This window comes from Adiantum capillus-veneris, chromosome 30, assembly GCF_014529385.1.
Source record: "Adiantum capillus-veneris isolate H3 chromosome 30, ASM1452938v2, whole genome shotgun sequence".
In the NCBI taxonomy this organism is placed as follows: Eukaryota; Viridiplantae; Streptophyta; class Polypodiopsida; order Polypodiales; family Pteridaceae; genus Adiantum; species Adiantum capillus-veneris.
The window spans coordinates 58,979,459-58,996,786 of NC_140960.1; the positions used below are offsets into that span (position 1 = coordinate 58,979,459).

General features: G+C 44.4%; 1 protein-coding gene across 2 annotated transcripts in view; it reads left to right on the forward strand.

Annotated features, from left to right (window-relative positions):
• Positions 1-2,066: 2,066 nt before the first annotated feature.
• Positions 2,067-17,328, forward strand: part of LOC147418037 (sphingoid long-chain bases kinase 1-like) — a 104,468-nt gene continuing 89,206 nt past the window's right edge. Inside the window, exons 1-2 of one of the 2 annotated variants that reach the window (XM_086507554.1) lie at positions 2,067-2,377; positions 2,467-2,515. The gene's annotated coding sequence lies outside the window, so the exon portion shown is untranslated. Of the gene's footprint in view, positions 2,516-17,328 lie in introns of both variants that reach the window. The other variant, XM_086507553.1, reaches the window with a different exon arrangement.

The following is a 17,328-nucleotide window of genomic DNA, read 5'->3' on the forward strand; positions in this document are numbered from 1 at the left end:
CTCTCTTTTGCTCACTCTCTCTCTCTCTAGGCGTAGACCTACAGCGCCAGCTCTCTGTTGCAAATGTTGGAGGGCTTGGGAGGGCACCGTAGAGAGTGGATCAAGTGAAGTAGATTGTGAGCAGACCGTGCGAGAGACGATGGAGAGCGGGCTTCAAGTGCAATAGTCGAGAGCTTTGTCTGACATTCTGAAATCTTGCCTTGCAATCTGCGCTTGCAACAATTGTGGGTGCAGCAAGATGTGCGACGACACGATCATTATAAACTGGGGGAGGACATCTGCACAGGCTTGCAAGAGGAGGGGAGGAGGAGGGTGGGGGTGTGCCCGTGATCTGACAGGAGAAGCGGAGGAGGGGGGGGGGGCTGCACTGGAACGGGGTGAGAGGAATCTGAAAAGATTTGTTGCAATAAGGTGAAGTGAAGGCAATATGGTAGTATGTGACCTACCTTATACAAAGACCTCTTTTAGGGAAGATTGTTCTTTTAGGGAAGAGAACAATCGATTTAACTTGCATTTCTCTCACACACACACACACATCCATGAACGAGACTTTGACCATAGGAGGCATGACTAAAGAGAACACCAAATGGTCTTAAGGCATAATGGCCAAAGCTATTGGGTCATAAGGCATAAAGATGTGTGTGTCTCTCTCTCTCTCTCCTTCTCTCTCACACACACAAAAAAGAGTGCCGATCATGGGTCAACTTTGCATTCCATGTGACATCCATGAACGAGACTTTGACCATAGGAGGCATGACTAAAGAGAACACCAAATGGTCTTAAGGCATAATGGCCAAAGCTATTGGGTCATAAGGCATAAAGATGTGTGTGTCTCTCTCTCTCTCCTTCTCTCTCACACACACAAAAAAGAGTGCCGATCGATGTATAGGCCCGAAGTCCAAAGCTATTGGGTCATAAGACATGGGATTGCCCACACACATAAGCACGTGACACACACACACACACACGAGAGAGAGAGAGAGAGAGAGAGAGAGAGAGAGAGAGAGAGAGAGAGAGAGAGAGAGATAGATTGTTTATCATCCTTGAAGGTCAAATATGACTTACGGGACCAATTGGTGTTAAGGCATAAGGTCCAAAGATATTGGGTCATATGACATAGGATTATCGAAACGCATGTGCACGCGCGCGCACACACACACACACACACACACACAAGAGATAGATAGATTGTCTATCGTCCTTAAAGGTCAAATATGACCTACGAGATCAAATGAGACATGTCTCTCGCGTGACCTTATCAATGACTTTGGATGCTTGAGGATTGTAGATATGTGAGAGAGAGAGAGAGAGAGAGAGAGAGAGAGAGGTGAAAAGGAGAACAATCCTAAGAGTCTCTTACCCAAATGTCAAATAACTCTTGAACTCAAGATGGAAATGCCATAAGAGAGAGAGAGAGAGAGAGAGAGAGAGAGAGAAAGAGAGAGAAATCTTGCTTTGCAAGGGCTTTATTAGACGCTCTATCAACTAGGGTAAAGGGGTTGTACTAACAACCTTTCAAGTGGTGGCTTTTGCCTCTGCTGATCCATTTTGGGCAAGGAGGGATGCAATCCATAGCAACAGAAACGACCTACTTGCAAGGTAAGGCACAACACAAATGATGCTTCACAGACCGAGATGGGGTTGAATTTGTACAGTCTCGTGTACAAAAAGCAAGGCCAATTGCAAAAGAACTGCATGCCATTTCAAAGACTAAGCTGGCGGCACGAATCTAACATGTATTGGACGGCTAACATTGAACCCCAACTACGCTAGCCATGTGGACTCTCGTTGCTTTGTGTTCAGAAAGTGATATCACCTTCGCTTAACTTTTGGTCGGTCGACTGTCCACACATGGGACACCATCGCATTATTGGCCCCCGTACCCTAGTCCAACTAATGGACAATCTAACAATTTCTGAGCGCCAAGTCGCCATGATGATCCTACTTAGCAATAACTACTATGTCGAAATGCCTCGGGCAGTCTGATCAGTCTCATTCTAGCCTCTATCCTAGGTCATTCTAGACCTTCAAGTTTTGGAAATGGGAAGAGTGGAGAACAAAAGTCATATAATATATTTGATTTGATTTGAGTCTCCCGAGTCCCAACCTAGTCATCGGCTTGAGCTGCGGAACTCTTGCAAAGACGCTTTTTCACTGTTGTTTGATTTCTTGTTGGTGCTTTTCACATCCATGCCTTTCATTAGTAGCTGGATCTATTAGTATTGGTGAGAGTAGTATGCTGTTCACATCTCATTGCCGCCCTCCACAGGCTCCCTCCCCCTCTTCCTCTCCTCGTAGCCATAGCTTGCCCGCCTCCTCTTCTCTCTCTGCTTCTACGTGGGCTGGTCATTGATGCCCACGCGTACAAGCTTTTCATGTAAATTTCTGTCAGCGAGTCATTCTTCGCAATTTTTACAGGCGGATCCGCGCTATTCATTGGCTTTTCATTTTTTGTGCGATTTTCAGCGTTCTTGGGTCTTTTCATGCCGCTGAGTATACTCATCTGCAGTTCAAGGTATGCTTTTTTTATGAATCGAAACATTAAATGGCCCCTTAAATTCGAAGTCGAGCAGGGAAAATCTGTCATTTGAGGTGCTTGAAATTACCGTTCGAGAAGTTAGTCTGATGAAAAATTACATTCAAAATTGACACCTTGGCAGTGGTCATTTGCTCGATCTTCTCTGATTGGGCCAGTTTTAGAAACGGAAATTTTCATATTCTCTGAAGACATGGCTCGCTGGTGGTTACTCGATGAGTTTTCTTGCCAATCCCCAAGTAATGATTTTGTTATTCAATCCTGAGTAGCAGAATGTTTGAGCATAGTCAGACCTGGATGATTGAAGCTCTTGAAATGACTCATAAACCAATTGCCTACCGAATTCTTCAAACATGCAACTTTTGAGTTTTGATGTCTTCCTGAGTTGGCAAACCCGAGTTTGTACCCCACTCAAGTGCAAAGGGTGTGATTTTCGAGCTTAACTCTAGATTGTTCGTGGCTTCCGTTTAGGAAAACCTTCGGGTCATTTGGAAAGTGTACTTTGCATGCCAGACATTGATGGGCAGGTTCTGGAGAGCAAAAGGACTTTGATTGTTCTTAACTTTGCACCTCCAGAGCCTTACTTTGCATTTTTTGAGCTCTTAGATAATCATGCCAATATTTATCCTAAGGTTTTTTGTTGGACTGTTTCAAAGAGGTGTAGCAGTGAAGCGCGCTATCTGAATGGTCATGGCTCACTGAAAGTTAATTCGAGTTTCACACAGGATCACAGCTAGTATAGAAGCAAACTATGCGTACGGACCTGTGTAGCACAAAACGTTTCCAAACATGAAACGGTAGCCTACAAATTCGAACTTGAAACAGCAATCGCAAAACCTAGGGAACGTCGGGGATATATTCAATCAGACATATGCAAAATCTCAAGATGATGAATCTTGGCACCCAAGATGAAGTGATAACAAAGCCTCACCGGTGTCAAATAATTCTGTTATGTCACTCCTCGTGCAAGTTGTGATGCTTAGTGCTTACAGATGAGCATGTGTAGGCCCCGAGTTGTTCATTTCTTACATGTTTTGCAAATTGCAAGGAAGGCTGGGTCCCTTTATGGTTCTATTAGTTTTTCTTAGACTCGCCAGCAGTAGGCTAAAGGAACAACTTCAAAAGGTTGAAATAGTAAGTTTTGATACGAGCCAGCAGCCAACTGGCGTTTCCCCCCATTTCTCACGACATCGAAATGCCCTCCCCTGCCTGGAAACGCAGAAACACTATTTCCAGTCTTGGGGATGGTATCTTGCACCACAGTTACGGACTCATGAAGTAGAGGTCATTTGGATAGTGTAGTCCTGTCTCAAGAGCTTGTTTTCTGAGCTCTTAGGCCCCTGTCACATTGGGGTGGGTGCCCAACTTGTTTTTGGAAGTGAGGCCAGCTGCTTGCTGTCACATGAGCTAATATTAAAAGATTTGCCCTCATTCATCAATGAATCGACTTTGGCGAAATGGTGGACTCCCCGCTTTCACGCAGCATGCCAGAGCTCAAATCCTAGTGTGAATCTACACGTGTGCACTTTTGCAGTACAACCTTCGAAAGTGGGGCGGGCAGGCTTGGCCGTCCCTCTGACAACTCTCTGCAGCTTTTGTTGTGCTCAAATAGATCCACACCGACTCAGCATGGCTTGCTCATCCCCGTCCCAGTGTGACAGGGGCCCTAGATACTCATGCTAGTTCATCCTATGGCTTGTCCCTTGGCCATTTTCGAACATTTCAAGTTGTAGATGGTGAAGCACAATGTATGTGGAGTGTGTTCGACTATCACTTGGGTTGACATTTGCTATAGAAGCAATGTAGGGTGTTGCCCTTTGTCACCCAATGATGATGTGGCGACCCGGATTGCTTTTCGGACGGCTGATGACATTGCAGTATGACACTACTGATGTGGCAGGCTTATGGACTACCTATGATGTGGTAGACTGTATGGATGGTTGATGATGTGGCAGACTGTACAAACGGTTGCTGTGCTGATATTGCAGTCTCTCAATGCAGATGCTTTTTGCGGATGGGCCAACGTAGGCTGCTGTGTGTACAAGTTGCTTTTTACCGTCTCAATTGTGTTTAGAAGTTGCTTTCAGCAACAAGAACTAATTTAAGTGTGGCCTACGTTCTGAGACTGGTCTCACCGAGCAAAGAGCAGTTTTATCGTCTCGGTGAAACATCAATACAACAAAGAAAAACTGCCAGGGCCGCCTATTTTAGATGGGTAGCAAGCCCAAATGTTTGCGAAAAGCTTCGAACTTCTCACGAGGCCGAGCCTTTGTGAAAAGATCTGTATGGTTGCCATGCATAGGCACATAAGCCAAGCTGACCTCGCTTGTTGTTAGTCCCTCGCCAAGTTCCAACGTGCACACGTTACATGACACAAGCACACATAGACAAGCATAGTGAGCGGGGTCAGACATCAGCCAATACGGGCTCACCTCCGAGGTTGGGAGCCTGCAGCCAATGGACTAGCCTCTACCACAAGTGCTGGTGTCCCATATCACCAGCCCACACCAATACGGGTGTGTGGGTAGAGCTACCAAGGGCCTAGTCCAAGTGTGGGGATCCATAGTTACAGAGAATGGCCATTTGAGGCTTGCGTTCCTTGTTCCTATTCCAACTTCGGTTTCGAATCCTCATTTGGTGTTTTAGACGTGAGTGTTGTAAGAGGGAATGTTAATTCATGCCCGTTTCTGTCCCTTGTTCGGTGTTTCGATTTCCCGTTTGTGGTAACTATGTGGTGATCACACAAGTTATCTCACATATCTCACAAATGAGACCACCATGTTAAAGTTACACCACGATGTTGCTTCATCTAGGGTTAGGGCATACTTGTATACTGCACCTCGGCTGGCCACCCATGCATTGGATGTAGGCTATTGCATTAGGTCCTCTGGCCTTGCCACAGTGGCTGGTCGGACTGGATTTGATCCTTTTGAGCCCTAGTTTATGTGCTCCTTGTGTAGGGTATTTTCCTGCTACTTTATTTTGGGGTGATGGGGTCATCTATGAGTTTGGCTGACCTCGGTATCGATGCACGACTGACGCCCTCATTATGGCTTGCTGTATCTGTTGGTGCCCTTCCCTGGGGGGTTTTGGGGGGGGGGGGGCGGTGTGCACCTACTTGGTCATGCAGTAGGTTGCTTAGCTTCTTTGCTCTCTCTCTCTCTCTCTCTCTCTCTCTCTCTCTCTCTCTCTCTCTCTCTCTCTCGCTTCTGCTGCCACTTTGACATTGTAACAGACTTGGACACTCCAAGTCAAGAATCAACCGCGACAGCCCCAAATAACCACTTCAAAACAAGTCACAAATCACAATAGATGTACACTGGCCCGGCGGAGTTCCGTGCCTAGAGATATTGGCCCCAAAGACTGGCGCCCCTTTCGGTATTTCTTTTTGTATTAATCAATTCAAAGTACAAGAGAGTGGATGAGGATTCACTCTCAGACTCTGCGTCCAAATGCTCTAAGAAGTGAGGCCCTCACCACTAATTTAAAGGTTACAAGGGATGCCCAATAGCAGAGCCCCAAAAGCTTTTAAAAATAAAAAGCATCAGTTCTCTCTCTCTCTTAGAGACTCTCTTTAAAAAAAAAAAAAAAGCAAGTTCTCTCTCTTTCTCAGGGCATGGAGAAAAAGCAAGATTCGCGTCGCTCATGATTTTTTTTTAATTTTTTAATTAAAAAAAACCTCCGCAATTTCCGGAAATTAGGGTTTTTGGCAAAAATTAGGGTTTGCAGGAATTTTAGGGTTTCTGGCAGAAATTAGGGTTTATGCTGTCCGTAGCCATGTGTCACCAGCGTGTGACTACTATCTATCCTTTTTGTTGATTTCTTTCTTATTATTTATTTACTTTCACTTTTTGGAAACACCCCTCGGGAAATCTAACTGCCCTACATTGCATAGCTAGTGTGGAACTGTCCAGAGGGAGTCCAGGCATGAGGGCAAGAGAGCACTAAGGTTGGACAAGGACTATGGTTAGCCAAAGTGGGGTCATTGACTAGCCAAAGTGGAATCCTTTGCTACAGAGGCTACATTTCAATTCTGGGTGTGGTTGCAGTGTACAAAGGGGGTCAGATGACCTAGAAAGATACAATAGCAGCATCTCCTAAAATTTAGGGAATTGCTATTTTGGGACCTGAAAACAACAAGGGAATTTTGGTGATTGCTTCAAATTATGCACTATTTTTTCTTTGCTTTCAGTCTTCCAACGGTTGTGCACATGGAGATCTATCCAATGTGGACCTCTGCAACACTCTTGGACGATTTGGGAGGGGTTGAGCTGACTGATTTTCGCCAGACAGCTGCATTTTCAGCCCCTCACAGGCGTGTTTTTTGGATGGACAGCAGGTTCAAAGTTTGCCACTCTGCCTCCAGGACACCATTCAGTGGCGGTCGGTGCAGAATTGGTGTCTACTGCACCCTGTGGTATCCTCTTCATTGGCTTGGTCATTTCTCTTGGGCATGAGATCTATAGGCCATAGGGGACCTTTCAATTGAGTTCGACATCATGCTTGTGACTCCAGAGGGGGGTATGACTTGTGAATTGATTGGTACATACCATACTTGAGTAGACGTTACGAGCGATATGGCCGTTCTCACAGCATGGGAACTTCGACTTTTTGGAGAAGACACCACCATTCACTGGTGGACAGTGACTGACCTTTGAACCTTGGTATGATAGGTACATTGCCTTGGAGGAGCATTCTCTTGGCCTTAAAGGATAGGATCCCGCGTCGATCTATAGATTGGAGTGGAGCTTCGGTGCTTTGGACTTTCTTGGGCAGTTTACCTGCGAGATACAGTGTATCTATCGTGTAGGTCTGGAGTGCTTGGCTGGCAGTTTCGATGCTCTCCTTCTCTCTTGATCATTTCTCTGCGTCAGAGTTGTCTACACTCAACCTCGATAACCGTACAACATAAACATTCCTCGCCTTGGGAAGATATGATCTCCCATCTCGGAAGGAGGATAGTACTTTTATTTGCAGTCTCATGGCATTGTTGGCGTGGATCGTGCTTTGGTTGACACAGTTGACACTGGAGGACTTGGTATTACATGCTTGGATACTCCAATCGAGAAATCAATAGCAACAAACAAACAGAAACTGCAAACAATTGAATTGAACTTGAATAGAGAGCAATGTTGCCAGGTCCATATGAAACTTACGTATGAAACGGGTTTCAAATATCTTTTGAAACGTTAGAAAGGTGGTAAATAAAAAACTCAAAATTATAACCATATTCAATTAATCCATTGAAATTCCTTGTAAACATGTCTCAAAACATTTAACCTTATAGACACAATTAAACAAAAAAAATTTACAAAGAACACCTCACGTGATGCATCTCATTGGCAACTGCTACCGATCTAGTAAAATGTCAAGATTCAAGCAAGCACAAGTTTACAACTAGAGCATGCCACAAACTACAACCTCCGAATAGATGTCTGATACAACATAGAAAAAAAGATATCTAAGCTATCAACCAATGAGCAAATGCTCAAAATGTGAACGTCCAAAACGTACGAACGATTCGGCACAGATTTTCACGATCGAAACCCTTTTCAAGTAAAGTAGGGTTAAGGTATGAAAAATGCGTTTCGTATGAAAGAAACGTTTTGTTACATTTCGTAAGTTTCATATGGGTATGGAACGCGTTTCTATGCAACACTGATAGATAGATAGATAGATAGATAGATAGATAGAGAGAGAGAGAGAGAGAGAGAGAGAGAGAGAGAGAGAGAGAGAGAGAGAGAGAGAGAGAGAGAGAGAGAGAGAGAGAGAGAGAGAGAGTTCCGTCCCCAAATGCACTGGCCCCAAAGATTAGCACCCCTCCCAGCATTTCTTTATTTTTGCTTCGTAAAGGTACAACTCCTCGGGGGTCGGGTTCTCTCTAAGACTCTACGTTTAGATGGTTTTGGACCAAAGCTTTTGGGGCTCTGCTTTTGGGCATCACGGTCTCTGGAAAGCATCTGGACGTAGAGTCTCGAAGAGAACTGGACCCTCCGGGAGTTGTACCTTAGCGAAGCAATAATAAAGAAATACTGGAAGGGGCACCAGTCTTTGGGGCCAATGCATTTGGGGATGGAATTGCGCCGTTCCGTGTCAACTCTCCTCTTCTCTCTCTATATTCAAGTTCAGTTTAGTTGTTTATAGTTTCTGCTCATGTGTTGCTATTGATTTCTCGAGTGAAGTGTCCAAGCTTGTAATAGTGGTATTAGAGCTCATACGATTCTTCTTCTACGGAGGATCCGATCCGATGCTTTTTGCAACTGTCACAAGACGGCACCACGTGCCAATAGAAAAGAACAGACTGAACAGACTTTTAGCACTTTAATAACAATTGAACTGAAAGAGAGAGACGACATGCGATACGGAGTGGCAGAATTCCACCCCAGAGAGTATTGGCCCCAAACCTTGGTGCCCCTTTCGGTATTTCTTTATATTGTATCAACACAGTACAAGCCAGTACTCTAGACTTTGCACCTTCTCCAGGAAGCATGCCAGAGAATGAGCCCTAACCTCATATTTAAAGGCCCTTGGCGTGAAAAGCAGTTACAGTGAAAAGCCTTCAAAACTCAAAAGCTTCTGGTCCAAAAGCAAAGCTAAAAAGTTGCCAGCGTAATTTACAGAATATCCGTACAATTGCCACGTCCTCAGCCAACGCAATTTTCGAAAATCTGCCACGTCATCAGCAGCTACGTAATTTTCGTGTGTGTGTGTGAATCCTGCTTTATTTTAATTCTTTGTCACTTGGGGCCCCATCGAACGGGGTCCCCATAAGTTGGTAGGACTTATTCTTCTGTTACTTGTTCTTCTTAGGGTTTAGGCCCCTCGGCCGGCATCTGTAAGTTGGCTCCATTCTTTAGGCTTTGACACGTCAACATTTTGTTACATCTCCCCTTCTTGAAAGAGAGTAATCGTCCGCGATTAAAACATATCTGCAAAACAACTCAAGTTAGCTCAAAAATTTCCTAGGGACATTCAATTTGCTCTTTTTGTTAAGGAATTAACTTCTCCTTTCGGCTCTTTTGATCAAGGAATTAGCTTCTTCTTTCGACTGTTTTGATCAAGGAGTTAGCTTCTCCTTTCGTCCAGATTGATATTCCGGCGTAGTAAAATTAGCCATCACACCTAGACCGTACTGATCTTCCACGGGTGTTTGATGCATTAAAATTACATACCCAGGTAATCTCATCCAATTAGGAATGTTCAGTAATTGTCACATCACAATGCAACACAAATGCTTACATATGCATGTTACAAGACACAACAAACAGCGCCGTTGAGCACTCCTTCGAGACAAATGGTCTGCGGTATGAAGCTACTCAACGACTACCTTGTCACTCCCCCCGCAAATAACCTAAAAAGGTCTGGGCCATGAGCTTAGAGGACTGTACAACCAAACGCTCCCAAGACCGCAGTTTGCGTTGCTTGGAGGTTCAAGCATACAACCAAACGCTCCCCAGGCATCGGCCTGCATCGTTCGGAGGTTTTCAAACATACAATGAAACGCTCCCCATGCATCGGCCTGCGTCGTTCCGAGGTTCAAACAATACCAAAACAGTATTTCTCACTTCTCCACCCGGGAGTAAATTCACCAATCAATGAAATCAGTATTAAAACCAGAGTCAAATAGTTCAAATTGGTACCAAGACAGGTTCAAAACAGATACCATCCATTTCAAACAGAATCCAAACAAGATCACCAAACAAGATCAAACAAAAGTCAAACTTAAAAAGCAATCTCGACATCAGTCGAGCTCGAAAAGTCGACTGACTTTCCATCCTTAAACCTGCACCAAAATTAGGGTTAGGTTCATTCCCATAAGGTCGTAGCCGAGCACAGCATGATCCATCAGCTCTTGGACAAACAATGTTTCTTTGGCGGCGATGGTAGTCCCAAGATAGCAATTGCACTGGACCTCCAAGGTCATCTACTTGTGAGGAGCCATCTACTGGGAGATGTCGAGAAATTTCAAGTTATAATCTGCTATGATTTCCATGGCAAGCATTTCAGGATACCCCACTCTGCCAGAAGTTGCACTCTGAAGGAAGATGTCAGAAACCATACAACTTTGGGCATTTTTTTTTCTTTAAAGCTTGCCAAGTACTTGGAGTATGCTGCTTGGTAGCTGTAGACATCAACATCTGCATGGCACTGCTTCTGAGAAAAACAGTGACTTGAAACAAATGTGGATCCTTCTCTTGCAAGTGATCTTAATTGGCTTATGCCCTGTAAGACATGAGCGGTGAAGACGGGAGCGCGCCCGATGCACGATGAAGTAAGGGTGGGAGAAGGGTGGGAGTGGCTAGTGGGACTGGGTTCGAGGGCGAAGATACCTCAAATAAAAATCCAATAGCTTTGTTTGCTCTTTTGTAGGACCGGTATGCTTTCAGAAAAGCACACGCTTGATGCTCTGATACCACTGTCACAAGACGGGCACCACGTGCCAATAGAAAAGAACAGACTGAATAGACTTTTAGCACTTTAATAACAATAAATGAATTGAAAGAGAGAGACAACACGCGACACGGAGTGGCGGAATTCCACCCCAGAGAGTATTGGCCCCAAACCTTGGCGCCCCTTTCAGTATTTCTTTATATTGCATCAACACAGTACAAGCCGGCACTCCAGACTCTGCACCTTCTCTATGAAGCATGCCAGAGAATGATCCCTAACCTCATATTTAAAGGCCCTTGGCCTGAAAAGCAGTTATAGTGAAAAGCCTTCAAAACTCAAAAGCTTCTGGTCCAAAAACAAAGCTAAAAAGCTGCGAGCGTTCCGTACAACTGCCACATCATCAGCTAGTGCAATTTTTGAAAATCTGCCACGTCATCAGCAGCTATGCAATTTTCGTGTGTGTGTGTGTGAATCTTGCTTTATTTTAATTCTTTGTCACTTGGGGCTCCATCGAACGGGGTCCCCATAAGTTGGTAGGACTTCTTCTTCTGTTACTTGTTCTTCTTAGGGTTTAGGCCCCTCGGCCGGCATCTGTAAGTTGGCTCCATTCTTTAGGCTTTGACACGTCAGCAGTTTGTTACAGCAGCACACATGGATTCTCGCGGAGAATTCGAGAGTCGGCACCCTTCCGACTGTTGGTTTGCAGGGGGATGAAAAGAAAAATTCCAGCGGGGAAACAAAGGAAATCAATCGAGATTCCAACAGGAGTACGCCTTTTTTCGAGGAGTCAAGAGATCTTAGCAAATTTCGGCGGGGAATCTTGACAGAGTAGAGTACAAATGTCAACTGCAGGTTGACGCATGCATGAAAAGATTGATCAAGTACTCCAAGGATCCGAAATATGTGGATCACCTGAAGAATTACCTGCTTGATGAGGTTCACTCCACATGGCGAGAGGCTGTCCACTCTCCTCTCAAGTCGGTAACGAAGCAGAAAGCAAAGCAGAGTGCAGAAAAGTAGAAATTGTACTCGCAGAAAGAGTTGGGCGAAGCTCTTGGAAACAAGACAAGCCAGTTGATGAAAAGCATGAAGCATTCTCAAAAGAAAAGAAAATCAACAAATTTTATTTGGGTTGGAAATTGACTTTCAAGTGGTTAGAGGATCCAAGAAGTGTGTTAATTTCGTCGATGACTCGAAGGTTTCTTTGTCTTCAGAAAGGTCCGACAATTCGTCGTTCTATAGTTCTAGTGTGAATGGGAAAAAGTGGAAGAAGTGGAGGAAAGGAAAGAACAACAAGAAAAGCAGATCTAAGAAAAGGGTCTAGAATGCACAGAAAGCAATCTAGAAGTTCAGAGGAGGAGATCTTGTTGTGTTTTGATAATTCATACAGTAAGAAAGAGAGCAAGAAGACCAAGGAATTCAAGGATGGCGGTCAAGCAGTCGAGTTTGACACGTTTTTAGGCCCTTGAATTCATATAGCAGTTTGACATCGCCTTTTCGGGAGGTCATTTCTTGGAACGCTCCAAGGTACGAAGAGCGGCATCTTACCTGAAAGGAAACGCATAGACATGATGGTCTACTCTATCGTTGCACAGAGAAGCACCTAAGGCGTGGATAAAATTTTCACTTGAGCATGATTGACAGAAGAATATGAAGAAGATGTCATCACGGCTTTACTTCATCTGAGAACGAAGAAAGAAGAAACTTTGGATGACTATTGCCAGAGGTTTTGGGATACCTTTTTTCTAGTGTCCTCGTTTCGGAGGATCACTTTGAAGGACCAAATTGAGCAGTTTTGTTACGGTCTACCCAAAGAGATACGAAGATTTTGCCTACAAAAGAAGTACGATTCCATTTAGAGACTTCTGGGACATGCCAAGCAAGGTTTTCGTATGCATGTCGGCTCATTGACCTATCCTATGGACAAACCAATGTGCACTGCAATGGGGCTCGTCTTCCAAGGAAAAGAAGCACCAATGGAACTAGATGATAAGGCCCCTATCACACATGTCCGGCGGATAAGTGTGAGCTGGCTCCTTGCGGGCGGCTGCTTTTTCCACAGCTCATGTTCAGTGTGAACTAAGTGTACTGTCATGTGGAGATGGTTAGGGGAATGAGTTTGCTTGAAATGTGAAAGAAAAGGTTATGAATCTTATAGTAACATGATTTGGTAGATCGAGACATCCGTGAAAAGATCAACGTGGTCTAGATGTGATTACTAAATATGTTACAATGATCATAATTTGTATTGAGACCCTCGACAGAAATGTGATTGCGTGACTGATTTCTTTGTAGAAGTGCTAGATTTGTGGAGTGTAGTGCATGGGTACATAGAGTCAGTGTCTACCGAAGAAAGTTTCTGTCCTATGGCTATTTTGCAGATGTAATCAAGGGCGATTACAATTCTCTCAGGAGGGGGGAATGTCACAAGTTGGTGACGCGGCATGCCCATATGTGAAGTGCATGCAGGTCAAGCCTATGAATGGAGCCTTCAGACAAGGAAGGGAATGATCAACCCTCATCGGAGAAAGCCAAGTTGAAGGCGACCAAGGCTTGTAGCAGTAAGAACGGTTCTAATTGTGTTGCTAATCAGCGACAACATGTGCAGCGACAATGTAGTAGATGCCACCCTAATTGAGCTTTTTTGGGTAGGAATCCGACTTTTTCAGTATGGTGGCAAAGAGCGGGGTTTGGATGCCTTCGTCGTGATTCGGTTTTATATGGAGCAGTCGGCTATGGACCTTGTAGAGTAGGGCTGCCTGCTTTTAACTTTCAAGGGAGGGATATATGGTACGATGCGTATCATGTAGGGGTACCCTTATGGGTTCCATTAGGTAGGATCGACAGCATGTATGGAGGGGTGCCTTTGACGTTTGGCATAGAGTACAACACATTCCTATGAACCAAAGCTTATGATCAACCGACTCCAATTCAGGGTACGAAGGATTACAAAGCTGGAGGCTAGAACATCAAGTTTGACACTTTTTTAGGGCTTTGGGATGGAAGGAATTTCTCGCTTTTATCAACAGTTTGATATTGCTTTCTCAAGGGGAATTCTTATATAAGCTTCTGTCACAAAGTGATGATGTGGCATGACAACCCATACAAATTCCAGTGAAAAATGACAAGCCATAATCTATAAGTTGTAACCAACTAATGGTACCCCGTTTGAAGGGGCCAAAGGGACAAAGGAAAAGTAATTTGCGAAAGTATTGCTGATGTGGCAAAGCTGTACGAACTGCCAGCAAATCGCTCTGACAGCTGACGTGGAATACCGTACGAATTTCCGCAAAATTTTCCGCGTTTTGTGCTGGCTGCTGGCAGCGCTAGTTTTTTTGGGACAAGATGCTTTTGAGTTTGAAGCTTTTCATGTACTGCATTTTGAGAAGACCTTGGACTTATAAACATGTACCTAGGGTCTCTCTTCCGCTCAGATTGCTGACGAGCACTGAGCAGAGATGGCCCGCGGAATGTGTACTTTGCTCAAGTGTTAATATAAAATAAATACCGAAAGGGGCCAATACCTCTGGGCACGGAACTACGGTGGGCCGTGTCATCTCAGTTAAATTATGATTTAAGTATTAAGTGATTCTCTCGTGTGTCGTACCAGATTCTTGACTTGGGATGTCCAAGTCTGTTATAGTGGTATCAGAGCTAAGTCGATTTTCCTTCCACCGGGAAATTCGATCACTTTTACCGCGACATACATGGATTCAAGTGACGAATCCCGCAAGAATCAGACTAACTCACCCGACAATTCCGGGTTGGGTGAAAGCACGGAAATTCTAACAGTCGATCAAAAGAAGAGTACGTGCCACCACGGCATGTGGAGTATGAACGAATGGAGATGCAGTGTCAACAACAGGTTGATGCTTGTGCTTAGCAGATGCTCCAATATTCGAAGGATCCTCAATATGCAAATTTTTTGACCAAGCATCCGATCGACGAAATGCATACTCGATGGCGTACAGCCATCGACTCACCTTTAAAGTCATCATTGAAGAAAACAACTGTGTCGTGGGTGTACATTGAAGACGAACTTGATGATGTGGTAGAACGACAAGTCAACCAAATATTGAGGACCACGAAGCATTCAAAGAGACGCAGCTGAGGAGCAGAGTACCTTGGTTACTTGGGTCATTAGTCTTCTTTTGCAAATGCACGAAAGCAAAAGAAGCGCGTACATTTTGAGGGTGTTTTTAATTCTTCCTCAACCTCTTCTGTTAGTTCAGATAGCTCCTCTGATTCAAGTGATGAGGACCGAAAGAGCAGGAATGAAGAAAGACTGAGAGACACGGTAAGAACAAGAAGGCCAAGAAGATCTAATCCCACCAAAGATCTTAGAAATCTTCTGACAGTTCTGAGGAGGATTCATCCTCTTCTGAGAGTTTGGACTCTGAACTAGATGTTTTATTCTAAGAGGAAGCACTTTTATAGAGCCAATCAATACGACTTTCTCGAGGATAAGAGCAAGAAGACCAAAGAATTCAAGGAGGGTGGACAAGCACTAAAATTTGATACCTTTTTAGGTTTTCAAGATGCTCACAAGGCCCTCGCTTTTATTCAACAATTTGACATAGCTTTTTCTGGAGGGCGCTATTGAGAGCACTCCATCAGGAGGGCAGCATCCGATTTGAAAGGAAATGCACGGACATGGTGGTCCACTCTTCTGTTACGAAAAGAAGCACCGACAAAGTGGCTAAAGTTCAAGCGACTTTGTATTTCCTCTTGGCTCACTCAGGAGTACGAACGTGATGTGATGACTGCTTAGAATCATCTTTGGATGACCAAGGGAGATACTTTGGATAATTATTGCGAGAGATCTTGTTGTGCTTTTCTACATGCCTCTTCCATTAAAAAGATCACTTTTAAGCAGTAAATTGAGCGATTTTGCTGTGGAATTTCCAAAGAGAAAGAGATTACTGCTTACTACAGAAGCCCGAGTGACGAGTCCATACAAGAACTGATGGGACATGCTAAGCAAGGGTTTGCTATGCATTCGAGTAATCTGACTTATCCAACTGACCATTTTTTGACAGTAGGGACCGGACAAAATTTGACAAATGCTAACAATAGACGAGGAAAGTTTCAGAAAAAGAAAGATACAGGTCGCCGACTAACAGAGGAACAGAAATCAGAGTACCTCAAATAAGGAAAACGCTTTTACAGTGCACCCGACGAGATGTTGCCATTACACGTGTCATTGGCAAACTTCGTTTGCATTGTTAGGGGTATTTAGGGCAGGAGGAATTTTACATCATGCCTTTGGAAGGGTGTGACGTCCACCTAGGAATCCCTTGGTTCCACAAGAACAGTACCGTGGTTAATTGTAGGGCCAGGAAAGCTACTTTGAAGAATGAGAAGGGCCGAGAGATTGCACTTGATGTAAAGCTGAAGGGCGAGTCAATTCCACTTGTATCGGCTTCGGCCATTTCCAAATTAATGAAATCCAATCTTTTTGTTTACTTGATCTTCTTGAGAGAATTGAATGATGAACGAAGGTCAATCAAATTTGTCTTGTTTGGAAAAGGAACCACAAGAATTTCTACACGCATAGGTTGACTGTTTCTATGAAGGCCTACCAGGCGAGTTACCTTGTCAGGTGCAGCGGAAGAGAATAAGGATGTCGGGTGCAGCGGAAGAGAATAAGGATTTTGCTCGGATCTAGTACTCCGCACACAAACACAAGGGACACTTTACTTCACTTGAAAGAACTGAACTGAACTGAAAGAAAGAGAGAGATGAGAGAGAAAAGAGATGACACAGGATGTCCGGTCCCAACCCTCAAGGGCCCCCTCGCTCTGTTGCCAGAGCAGGTACTTTCTTTATTCTTGCACAATGATACAATGACTAAATGAGATGCTGATGCTAAGGGGTACTGATGTTGTGGTACTTGATGACGACTATGTCTACGACGACGATGATGCCGACGATGATATGACAATGACGACGACGATTGTGACAATGACGACAATGATGTCGTCGTCAAGTCTGGGATCTGCGACGATGGCGACAAAGGTGTCGTCGTCAAGATAGGGACTACGATGACGATGATGATGTCGACCACGATGATGGTGTCGATGATGATGGCGTCAAGGCTGAAATCTGAAAACGCTAGGCTTCTTGCTGGGGATGTGCTACTACTGTGGTACTTCAGCTTGGATCTGCAACTGCCGAGTCGCACTAATGCTGAAATGCAAGAACGCTGGCTGATCTACCTGAATTCTGAAAACGCTAGGCTGATTTGGTACTAGATGGGGAATCTGGTGAGGATCTGCAACCTGGTGGGAGCGGGCTCTCACGAGGATAAGGCTGAAAACTGAAAGCGTTGGGCTGTTTGCTGAAAACTGAAAACGCCTGGCTGATTTGGGTCTTCTTTTGCTTGAGAAAACGCTAGGGCT